Source organism: Hoplias malabaricus, chromosome 5, assembly GCF_029633855.1.
Source record: "Hoplias malabaricus isolate fHopMal1 chromosome 5, fHopMal1.hap1, whole genome shotgun sequence".
NCBI lineage: Eukaryota > Metazoa > Chordata > Actinopteri > Characiformes > Erythrinidae > Hoplias > Hoplias malabaricus.
The window spans coordinates 4330593-4340903 of NC_089804.1; positions in this window are offsets into that span (position 1 = coordinate 4330593).

A 10311-nucleotide genomic window follows, 5' to 3' on the forward strand; every position below is an offset into this window, starting at 1 on the left:
GGAGAGTCCAAAATATGGACGTTTAGACGAAAGTTCGCTGGTTGCTGCAGCTCCAGAACTGAAAAACCGCTTCAATAAACTCACTTATTCTAAGACTCTATGGTACCTCGGCAGTGTTTCCTTATTCTGGCCACGAATAAGTTCCCCTGCTTCAATTAGTCGTGAGATTAAGCTTAGGTAGGTAATAAACATAAACAAGATTAAAAGAAAAGAAAGATATTCAAATTACTCGACTTATTAGTTAAACTTCATGCTCTTAGCTAATTTCGAGACGTCTCTCGTAAGCTTTTCTGAAGTCTCTGAGAGGGTTCCTTTGTTTCGTTGTCGGCGTGGAAGAGACAGCGTTTTTTTGTTGTTTAAGGTTTCTCGGATCTCCTCGTGGTCCTCTCTTTTTTCAGTGGTCCGTTACTTTGTAGAGTCCTCGCGACTCTTCAAACTTCGAACTCATTGTCTGTCTTGCTGTTTGGCCTTTTCAAGGCTGGCGCGGTCACGCCCTAATGGGAGGCGTCCTCTTTCTGATTGGACGCGAGTCCAGACTCACGTGACTCTCGTGAGGGAGAGAGAGAGAGAGAGAGTAGGAGGAGGGGGTTTGACTCTGTGATTCATACATAAGGAATATGAGTTTCTCGTATCAAAATTCTTATACCTGTTATCAACCTATAACAATGAGTACATTGGACTATTAATATCAGACATTTACATAAGGTCCCATCTTGAGTACATTGTTCACGTCCAATTCGTGATGATACGCTGAAAAATAAAACATTAATCCATTTTCTCTCATTCAGAGACAAAACTGATCTTTGTAATAGAAACAATCGGCATTATACATCATTTCATTAGAAGGTAGGCATTCATCTGAGGGTACAGAAAGTGACATTCATACGTTCGTTTATACACAAATAACTCAGAGATCGACTATTTTCGCTCTTGTCTTGCGGCGACTCCGAGCGAGGTGTAGTTCCGCCAGTGTCCATTTGGTGTCGTTGTTAATCCGTGTTTCAGCTGTTGGTTCACGGGAGTTCACTCGAGGTCACTTTGGTTTGAACATCTGTTGATCTCCGTGAAGATAAGGATTAGACATTTAGGTGCCATTGTCATAAAAACGGGCCGTAAAAGCTCTCTTCTTTGTTTGAGGTTCCTGTCTCTTTAAGTTAGTTATCTCGACAGTTCCTGTTAGTTAAAAGAGAGAAGGGGGGTGTTGGGGCCATGTGTTACTTAAAAGGGTTCTTTTGATGCCTTTAGATTGGTTGTGTGTGTGTGGGGGCTGCTATGTTGCAGACGAAAAGTCTTCTGCAGACTGGAAAAGTTTTAATTCAAAACTTTTCATTTCTTGATTGTCCGATATTCATATTTGGCTCATACTCCACTACATTCCCCCCTTTCTTTTCAGTTTTATGGTTCGTCAGGGATCATGGAGCTGAAAAGAACTTTTGCTGTGGAGGAAGGTGAGGTCAGCAAGCATATTCAAACACATTTCCAGAGCTGATGTATTCCTATTAGTGTATGGGTGTATATGGAATGTGTATGTTTGCATGCTGAAGGGATCCTAATTATTTAGGGGCAGGTCTTGTTCAAACGCAACCTCGAGAGCTGATTCTTCGACATGGCCTTCGGCTTCATATCTAAAACTTGGGGGTTCACCTCTCTGGGCTCTCTTATGTCTAACGAATTTGACCATTTTATTAGACCAAGTTTCTAACCTGCTCTGGAGGGCTCAAGTGCGTTTGAAATAGAACCAAGCTATACCAAAGGTCAAAAGATATCCTAATCCTACCAGGGTAACTAGTAAGGTGTCCGGGGTGGACCATGCATAGGTGACAGGCTGAACTGGCCATAGGGGTTGAGACGACAGTTCTCTAAGAGTGTTATCTATGGGGGTCAGGTCAATGACTTGGGTTCCCTCATATTCTAGGCGAGTTAGGGTTTTAGTATCTAGCTCGATGGTGTGTTTGGAGAAGAACTCTGAGATTTCTATGTCGCTCTCATATTGGTCAGGGTTTAGGTGATACAGGGCCAGGTCTCCTACATGTAAGATTGCGTTTACGGGGACGTCTACCCAGAAGGTTTGGCTAGGAAGGAGTACCCTTTCTGAGGTGTCATGTTGATCATAGGTTAGTAGGGCCTCTCTAAAGGGGGTGTTAACCAACCAACGATTTCCAACAATTTCAGCTTGAGTACTGGTTACCAAACGTCGGGGCGTGACGACTACCGGGCATTGAGTATTACTCATCATAGGCTTAAGGCCACAGATCCCATTTGCGCTGTCACGAATGAAAGGTTTGCTAGGGCACAAGTAGTGAATGTCTTTAGTGAGTGTGCACATAAGCAAATTGGGTACCAGATATAGGTCAGGGTTATCGTCTTGGTATGCTACAAGAGATGTTGTTTTCACACGAACGTAGGCAGAATCTTGCCAGAAACCAACGTTGACAACATCTTTCAAACGGTATATGTTCTCAGGCGCCATTATGGGAAGGTTAATAATGAATGCTAATTCTCGGTCTTGAGGATTAACATAAATTGGGATGGCGCTACCTAAGGTATAGGCTAGGTGGGCCTGGAGATCAGTAACTACTTCTCGAGTTGCTGTGGATAAAATCTCCTGTACTAAGGATAGGGGCACCAAGTAGGGAGGGATTCTCCCCATGGCTAGGCTATCTACAGAGGAGCTGATTTCTTGTAGCATATCAGACAATAACATATTCACAAGCTGGATGTGGGCAAGGTCAAGTTGTACTACTGAAAGCATGGAGTTAACCGTCTGGAGCGTTTTGTTCAAAGCGACACTGTGAGCGTTGAGCACTACGACGGTGCCACGTAGGTTTTGCCCAATGGTTTGCAGGTGCTGCTGTTGTTTGTCTAATTGGGTTTTAATGTTCGGAATTTCCGCTTGCAATTCCCCTACTTGACGTTTAACAGTGGCTACATTGACGGCATTGACGGCGGACGTTCCGAGACTCAGTAGTGATCCCACAGTTGCAGCTGCCATTAACAATCCGCCTATGAAGCGTTTAGGTCGTTTATTAAAACCATTTAGTTCTGATTGCGTTACGGTAAACTTTTGTAACTGGCGGAGCATGTGAGTTACGTCGGCTTCAGCATGGCTGATAGCTTCCTCAGTCCATCTAACTCCATTCCGGCCAGTCTGCAGCGTGGTTATCGGTAGGTTTTTGCTACACGCTTCGGCGGGATTCAACCGTATAAATACTCTCTGGGTATGGAGGCGGCAATTAGTGATTAGCAGTCCCGGCTGGTCTTTCAGTATTATTCCTGAGTCAGGACCTGGTTCAATCACTTCAGGGAGCACGGCGGTTCCTAGGGAGCCGACGATCAGGAGAATGAGCAGCGGGGCCATCCTACCGGAAGAGATGCTCATGGTTAGATTTAGGGTATTTATGGCGAGTCGTTTAGACAAATTATAAAATTTTTCACGGTACCCCCCTTTTGATAAAATTTTCCTAGGGTAAGCACTCTATAATAATTGACGATGAGGGACTAGGGTCTTGCACCCTGAGTGTCCTCAGTCTGGTTAGAAGCTCGTTGCCTGTTAAAGAGTGAGAGAAAAAGGGAAAAGGGATAGGAGAACTAAGGTGTGAGTAGAAGGTTATAGTTGTTTGTTAACTAACACCCTCCCTGCCTTTGGTTCTGCCGTTTATGATCTAACACAAGCGTTAGTATCCCCTACAAGTCCCATGGGGGTTGTGTGTGGTCGGATTTGGTTGCGGTGGACCCATTTGAATTCAGTACTGCCCCGAGCTTTGTTTATTTTGATCCTGTAAACAACGGGGGACAGTTTGTCTGTTATCTTGTAGGGACCGGACCATCGGGGTAGGAATTTGCGGGCCAAATTCCCCCCTGTTTTTCGCGACCTTCCAACAGGTTGGACAAAGATGTAGTACCATACCTTGTCCCCTATTTGGAGTTCATCGTGGGATGCTTTGTGATCGTAGTACGCTTTGCGACCTTCTGCACTTCTTTCCAGTTTCTGCTGGGCAAAGGCGAAAGTAGCTTTGAGGTGTTTCTGCAGGTCCTCCATATACTGATGAGTGGTGTAGGCTACGGCTATGCTAGCTTCACCTGGCTGATATAACAGATGTAGAGGCAGAGTCATTTGTCTCCCTGTCATCAACTCAAAGGGTGAGACCCCGACCGCGTCGTGTGGGGTCGCCCGTATGGCCATCAGTACGAGGGGGAGTTTGACATCCCAGTCTCGTTGGTTTGCTGCTACGTACTTTTTCAGTATGCTAACAACAGTTCGGTTGGCTCGCTCTACCTGACCTGAGCTTTGAGGATGGTAGCTAATGTGAAGGCTGGCTTTTACTCCTAAGAGTTGCCAGAGCTGCTGCATGACCTCAGCTGTGAAATGTGTCCCTCTGTCAGAGTCGACACGGCTGGGTAGGCCAAACCGTGAGAAGACATGGTTCATCAGTAAGTATGCAGTGGTTAGTGCTGTGTCATTCGGTGCGGGGAGGCATTCTACCCATTTAGTGAATGCACACGTGACTGTGAGGAAGTACTTGTTACCTCTTACTGTTCGAGTGAGTGGTCCAACCCAGTCTATCTGGAGGTTTGACCAAGGGAAGGATACTCCTTTCTTTTGCAAGGGGGCTCTATGAAGAGGATTCGAGGGTTGAAATTGGCAACATACCAGACAGCCTTTAATGTAGTCAGCCACATCTTTTACCATGTGGGGCCAATATGCCACCTGCTTGAGCGCATGGTGTGTTGCTTTGACCCCTTTGTGTCCCGCAGATGGGGAGTCATGGGCGTGCATCAGCATCACCCCCCTGTGGCACTGAGGAACCACGAACGTAGGTGAAGTGTGCGAGTCAGTGGCATGAACTAGCAAGCCTTTGACGACTTGGAGGGACGCTTTGGCGCCGTATAGGTCTTTAAGGCCTGGTATGGTGTCAAGGTCTTGTGCTGCGATGGGATTAGTAGATGGGTCAGAGACATGGCTAAGCATTTTAGAAATGGATGGGTCTCGAGCTTGGAGAGTAACTAAGTCAGCGTCCGAAAAAGCAGGGTTAATAGAGACAATGGTAGTTTTGGCATTGTCGGGCGACGCCTTTGTTACAGTTCGAGACCGTGTGACAGCTAGGACTTCGATGTCGGGTGGGTTTGGAAAAAGGGAGGGATCGAATGTCCACGATGTGCCTTCGCGGGCCCCTTGCTTGGCTAAGCTATCTGCTTGATCATTGAATTCTTTGTCATCTCCCGGGACTCGGGAGTGACCCTTCACTTTCTTCCAGTAGATCTGCAGGTCATGTGTGTCTACCAAGTGTTCGCATGCCGCGAAAAGCTCTTTGTGTTTAACTGGCTTTTTGTTTGACGTGGTGTAGTTGTTGGTTTTCCACAGTTTCAAGTGGCATGTGAAGCTTAGGCGCGCGTAGTTGGAGTCTGTGCAGATCACCAACGTTTTTATGCTTTTCTGGACTGCAGACTGGATTGTGATAAGAATTCCTGCTATTTCAGCATATTGGGAGGACTGAGCACCCAATTTGAAACTTAGGGGTTCGTGAGGCCATCCGTTTATTCCGATAATACCCACCCCTGCCATCAGGGTGTGTTCTCGGCGGAACGAACAACCATCTACATACGCAGTGACAAGGTCTTTGCATGTGTTAGGATCGAAATAGTGGTGGTTAGCCACGGTGGGTAAGAGGGTTTCTGGAGTTTGTGGCACTTGGGAAGGAATGTTTCCTTCGCATCGCCTGCAGGAAGCAAGGCCTGTGCCTAGGGGGCTCTTGTAGTTTTGCGCGTAACGCACCTCTAAGTCAAAGCTTTGGAGAGCCATTAGCCATGACGCTACTCGAGCGTTAGTTACTACACCCTCTCGAATTCGTTGGCTGTTTAGGAAAGTGACTGGTTGATGATGAGTTTCAACAATCACCTTCTGACCACCTAGGTAGTTGGAGAAATGTTTGACTGCCCACACTGTTGCTAGTAGTGCTTTTTCGCAGTCACTGTATTTGTTTTCGGCAGCCAGCATAGTTTTACTAGCATAGGCTATGACACGTTTGTCTCTATCGTGTAATTGATACAGACCGGAGCTGAGACAGTGGTTCGAGAACCCTACTTCTAGGTAGAATTCTTTGCTACTGTCAGGATAGGCAAGGCATGGGGCCGTGCACAGTTTCGATTTTAGTGCCTGCATGGCGTGTTCCTGGGCTTCGCCCCAGGTGAACGGAGTGTCCTTTTTCAGGAGGTCATAAAGTGGACGAGCTAGGTCCGCGTAGTTCTCTATGAATTGTCGTGAGTAGTTGCATACTCCTAAGAAACTGCGGAGTTCCTTAAGATTGGTGGGTGCTGCGAGGTTTGTTACCCCTTGCACTCGACTCACTTGTGGTTCAACACCATCAGTGCTTACGAGCAGACCGACGTAATTCACTTTTGTTCTGCACCACTGACATTTGGAGAGTGATATTTTCGCACCTGCTGTTGTAAGCTGGTCAAGAACATGATCAATCTCGTCAATGTGTGCCTGTAGGGAGTGGTTACGCATGAGTATGTCGTCCACATATATGAGGGTGCCTCGCTCGCGGGCATCAGGGCATGCTTTGTTTAAGAAAATATTAAACTCCGCGGGTGAGTTGGCATATCCAAAAGGGCACCTAGTGAATGTGTACTGTCGGTTTGCGAAAGTGAAAGCGAGCTTGTGTTGGTCTTCTGCTTGCACCGGGATGGTCCAGAAGCCAGAGGCTACATCGATGGTGGAAAAGTATTTAGCGTTTCGGACCGAGGGAAGCTCTTGCTCCAATTGTGTCATCGGCCATCGAGACAAGGGAACCTGTTGATTTAGTTTCCGATAGTCGATGGTTAAGCGCCATTTACCATTTGGTTTTATGACGGGCCATAATGGTGCCGAGTACGTGCTGTTACAGGGTCGAATTATGCCCTTTTCCAGCAAGTCATCAATGATTTCTTGTACCGGTTCATAGGATGCCAACGGAATTTTGTATTGGCGGACAAACGTGGGTGGTGCTCCCGGACGAGTGGGAATACGTACTGAATGAATGTCAGTGAGACCACAGTCCGTTGAATCTTTGGAAAAAGATTTTTGATATTTAAGGAGCACTTCACAGAGTTTCTCACGTTCTTCTTTGCTTTGGAGGGCGTCGGCCTCCTTTAGAACTTGTTCGACTTGGATACGAAATTCGGAGTCAGATAGTTCTTTCGAAGTACGCGGATTTGAAGTGTTTTCTCCCGCTTCGGGAAGAAGAGATGGTTCCCGGGAGGATTCCGGGGATGAATCTATGGAAAGGACCGTGATCGTCATTTGATTGTCGTCAGCGAGATCTATCCTGCAAATGGCATCATTACTCATGTCCAGAGCTGAGAAGAGAGCAACAGCTCGTGTCGGATGAGTGTAGAACACCTTTGATTCTGCATGATCAAGAAGCAGGGATTCAGGCATTGGTCCTATGATCGGAATTCGCAACTCGAAGTCATGGAATTTCGTACTGACTAACCAACCCAGAGGAGATGAGTGAGGGATCGTCAAGGGTTGAGTGGTTTCGTTCCGTACGAATAGATAGGTGGATCTTGCTCGCGTCTCCACCAAAGGTGTGGCTTCGAGGGTGAGGCCTAGTTCGAAGAACTGAGGTGACGGTTGGAAAAGTGCATGCGCGTGGCTTAAGTGTTGGCCAGGTCGCATGACTAAGCGGATGGGTACATTTGCTGCGTTCGCAGGTACCACAAGTGAACCTTGGTTAGTGACCTGACATACCTCGGGAATAGTTTGTCCTGAGCCTAGGTTGCTGAGATCAGAGGACCAGGTTTCCGTTGAAACATCAGTCAAAGACCACAGTACACTATTGAGGGTGTCTACGTGGACGTCGAGGCGCATCAAGAAGTCACTTCCAATGTAAACGTCGTGCGGCAAGTTAGGGACGACTAAGAAATAATGGGTGATTACCCTTTTGTTCCACTGGACGGTTAAAGCGCAAATTCCATCAGTGGGTGACATTGCTTTTGATGCCAGGTTAAGAGGAAAGCGACAAGGACTGCTCACCAAAGGAATATTTGGTTGAGTGAGGCGCAGAGTGTTAAAGAGGGTTTGGCTTATGGCGGACTGGTCGGTCCATAGAGCCAGAACTGCATTGTCTACACGATAGTCCTGCATTGTGAGACCATTCACGATGGGAAGGCCTGGAGCGTCTGTTGTGGACGGCTGTGTGAAAGTGCACAGGAATGTGTTCCGTTGTTCTAACATGGCACTAGGGGGCCAGGGAGAGACTGCTGTCTCTGGTGTGGCTGCCATGGGCTCAGTTTCCTCTTCCTCGAAGTGAGGGATTTGACTTGGTGGATCTCCTATTGATTCAGGCTGGATTTCGAGGCGGCAACACTGAGCTTCCCGGTGGTGTGGGGTGCAGATGGGTAAAGGCTCACGCACTTGTGCCCAGATCTTTGACCTTTTGAAGTCAATCAGTGGTTCTTAGCGATTAAGGAGATCTTTGCCGATGAGGAAGGGAATTGTTTCGAGAGGAGACACATGGACTGGATGCACTAAGGTCATTGGTCCAATGGCTAAGTGTATTAGTGCCATAGACTGGATAGTGAGGCCTGCATGTGAATACGGCTGAATTTTAAGAGAACAGTTTTGGAGCTGTATCTCGCGATTTTCACGCCGCGCAATGGCTCGAACCTGGTGGAACAAGGCGGAAGACATGAGCGTGACATCTGATGCAGTGTCCAATAGGGCCTCATGTACTAGCCTTCTTTCCACAATGGTGGACAAGTAGAATTTGCGTGCAACCCCTTTTTCCGTTAGGTGTCCCATGAATTGTCGGACGGGTGTGTCGCCTTCAATGACTGAAGGGTCATTTGGCGTTAAACCTTCTTTACCGTCTAACTGAACAACTAAAACAGCACTGGAGGGTGGTTGCGAGTCACCCCCCTGTATCATCGGGTTTTCAGTGTTTGTTTGGGTCACGAGGAGATTGCACGGTGCGCTAGAAGACGGAGCTTCGCTTGTCACTTCTCCTACATAACTTTCTAACATTTCTGGGGTGTTAGAGGATGGCTTTGGGTTAGACCGCGAAGAGGTGATAGAAAGAACGTCAGGTTTTTTCTTTTTCTCTTTGCAAATCATTGCAAGCATTCGGCGGATGTCCTCTAACTCCTTAGAGCTGAGTTCCGTGCCTTTAAGCTTGTCTTTAGTGTGATTTTCTTTATTTTGATACCAGTATTTCTCTTTCTTTTCTCTATAGGAATCAGAAAGCTGGTTCGGAGCTGTTCGCTCATATCCCTTATGGGGATGTGATGGTTTTCCACGGCCCGCACCGCGGTTTTCTACAGGGTAATAGTCACGACCATACCCAGCCCTGTCCCGAGGGTTCCAGAAATCTTTGTCATGATTTCTGTCTGGCCTGCGAGGAGGGTAGCGCTTGTATTGGTGTGAGGGCGGATGAGGTTTCGGGCCCTCACTGGTCCACGGAGTGGAGGAAGGGTTCAGGGCGGATCTTGGTGGATCGGCCTGGGTGGCGCCTTCTAACTCTAAATGTGGGGAACTGGAGTCGACATTGAAGACTTGGGGTGTTTCGGACCGCCTGTTGGGAATTTGTTGGGTTTTGAGGAAACCTCTGAGTGCTAAATCACGCAGCTGCCTGCTAGACAGGGTGCGAGGGCAAGCTGAGACTCCCAACTGGTGACTGGTGTGGGGATGGAGGTTTTGGACAAATAGTGATTTGAAATTTAACTCTTCCTCCATTCCGGAGTCATTTCTAGGTCCGAAGTACGCCTGTCTGAGTCGATTATAATATTGCTGAGGGGATTCCTGGCGTTGCTGTTTTATGTTCAAAGCAGCGGCCAGTCCGGTCTGTGACAGGTGATTGGAGAATTCTTCCTCCAATGCTTGGCACAGCACATCATATCGCGCTTTTACATAGTCTGGCTGACGTTCAATGAAGTTACTGACGTCTCGGTTGGAGGTCAGTTTAATCACATATAGTCTGTCATCTATGGTGATCCCGGGGAACCTTTGGAGTTAGAAGTCAATATCTTTTAGGTAGGAAAAGATATCATTAGAACCGTCAGGTTTGGGATCAAAGCGGGTTATATTAAGCGCGATTTTATCTAGGTCCTTGTATGAGGGACCATGAGAGGGTAAAGGTTGAGGGGACCAGACACTGGGTTGCAGTGCTCTGGGTCTAGCAGGGCGTTGTAAGGGACGACTGACAGGAGACACAGGGGAGGGGGAAATACCCGTTGATACCAGAGGAGGTGCTGCAGCAGCTCTAAAGGTTACGGTCCCTGAGTCTGGTTCCTGATCCTCACTATCTTCCTGCTGGCCTTGTCTTTCTGTAG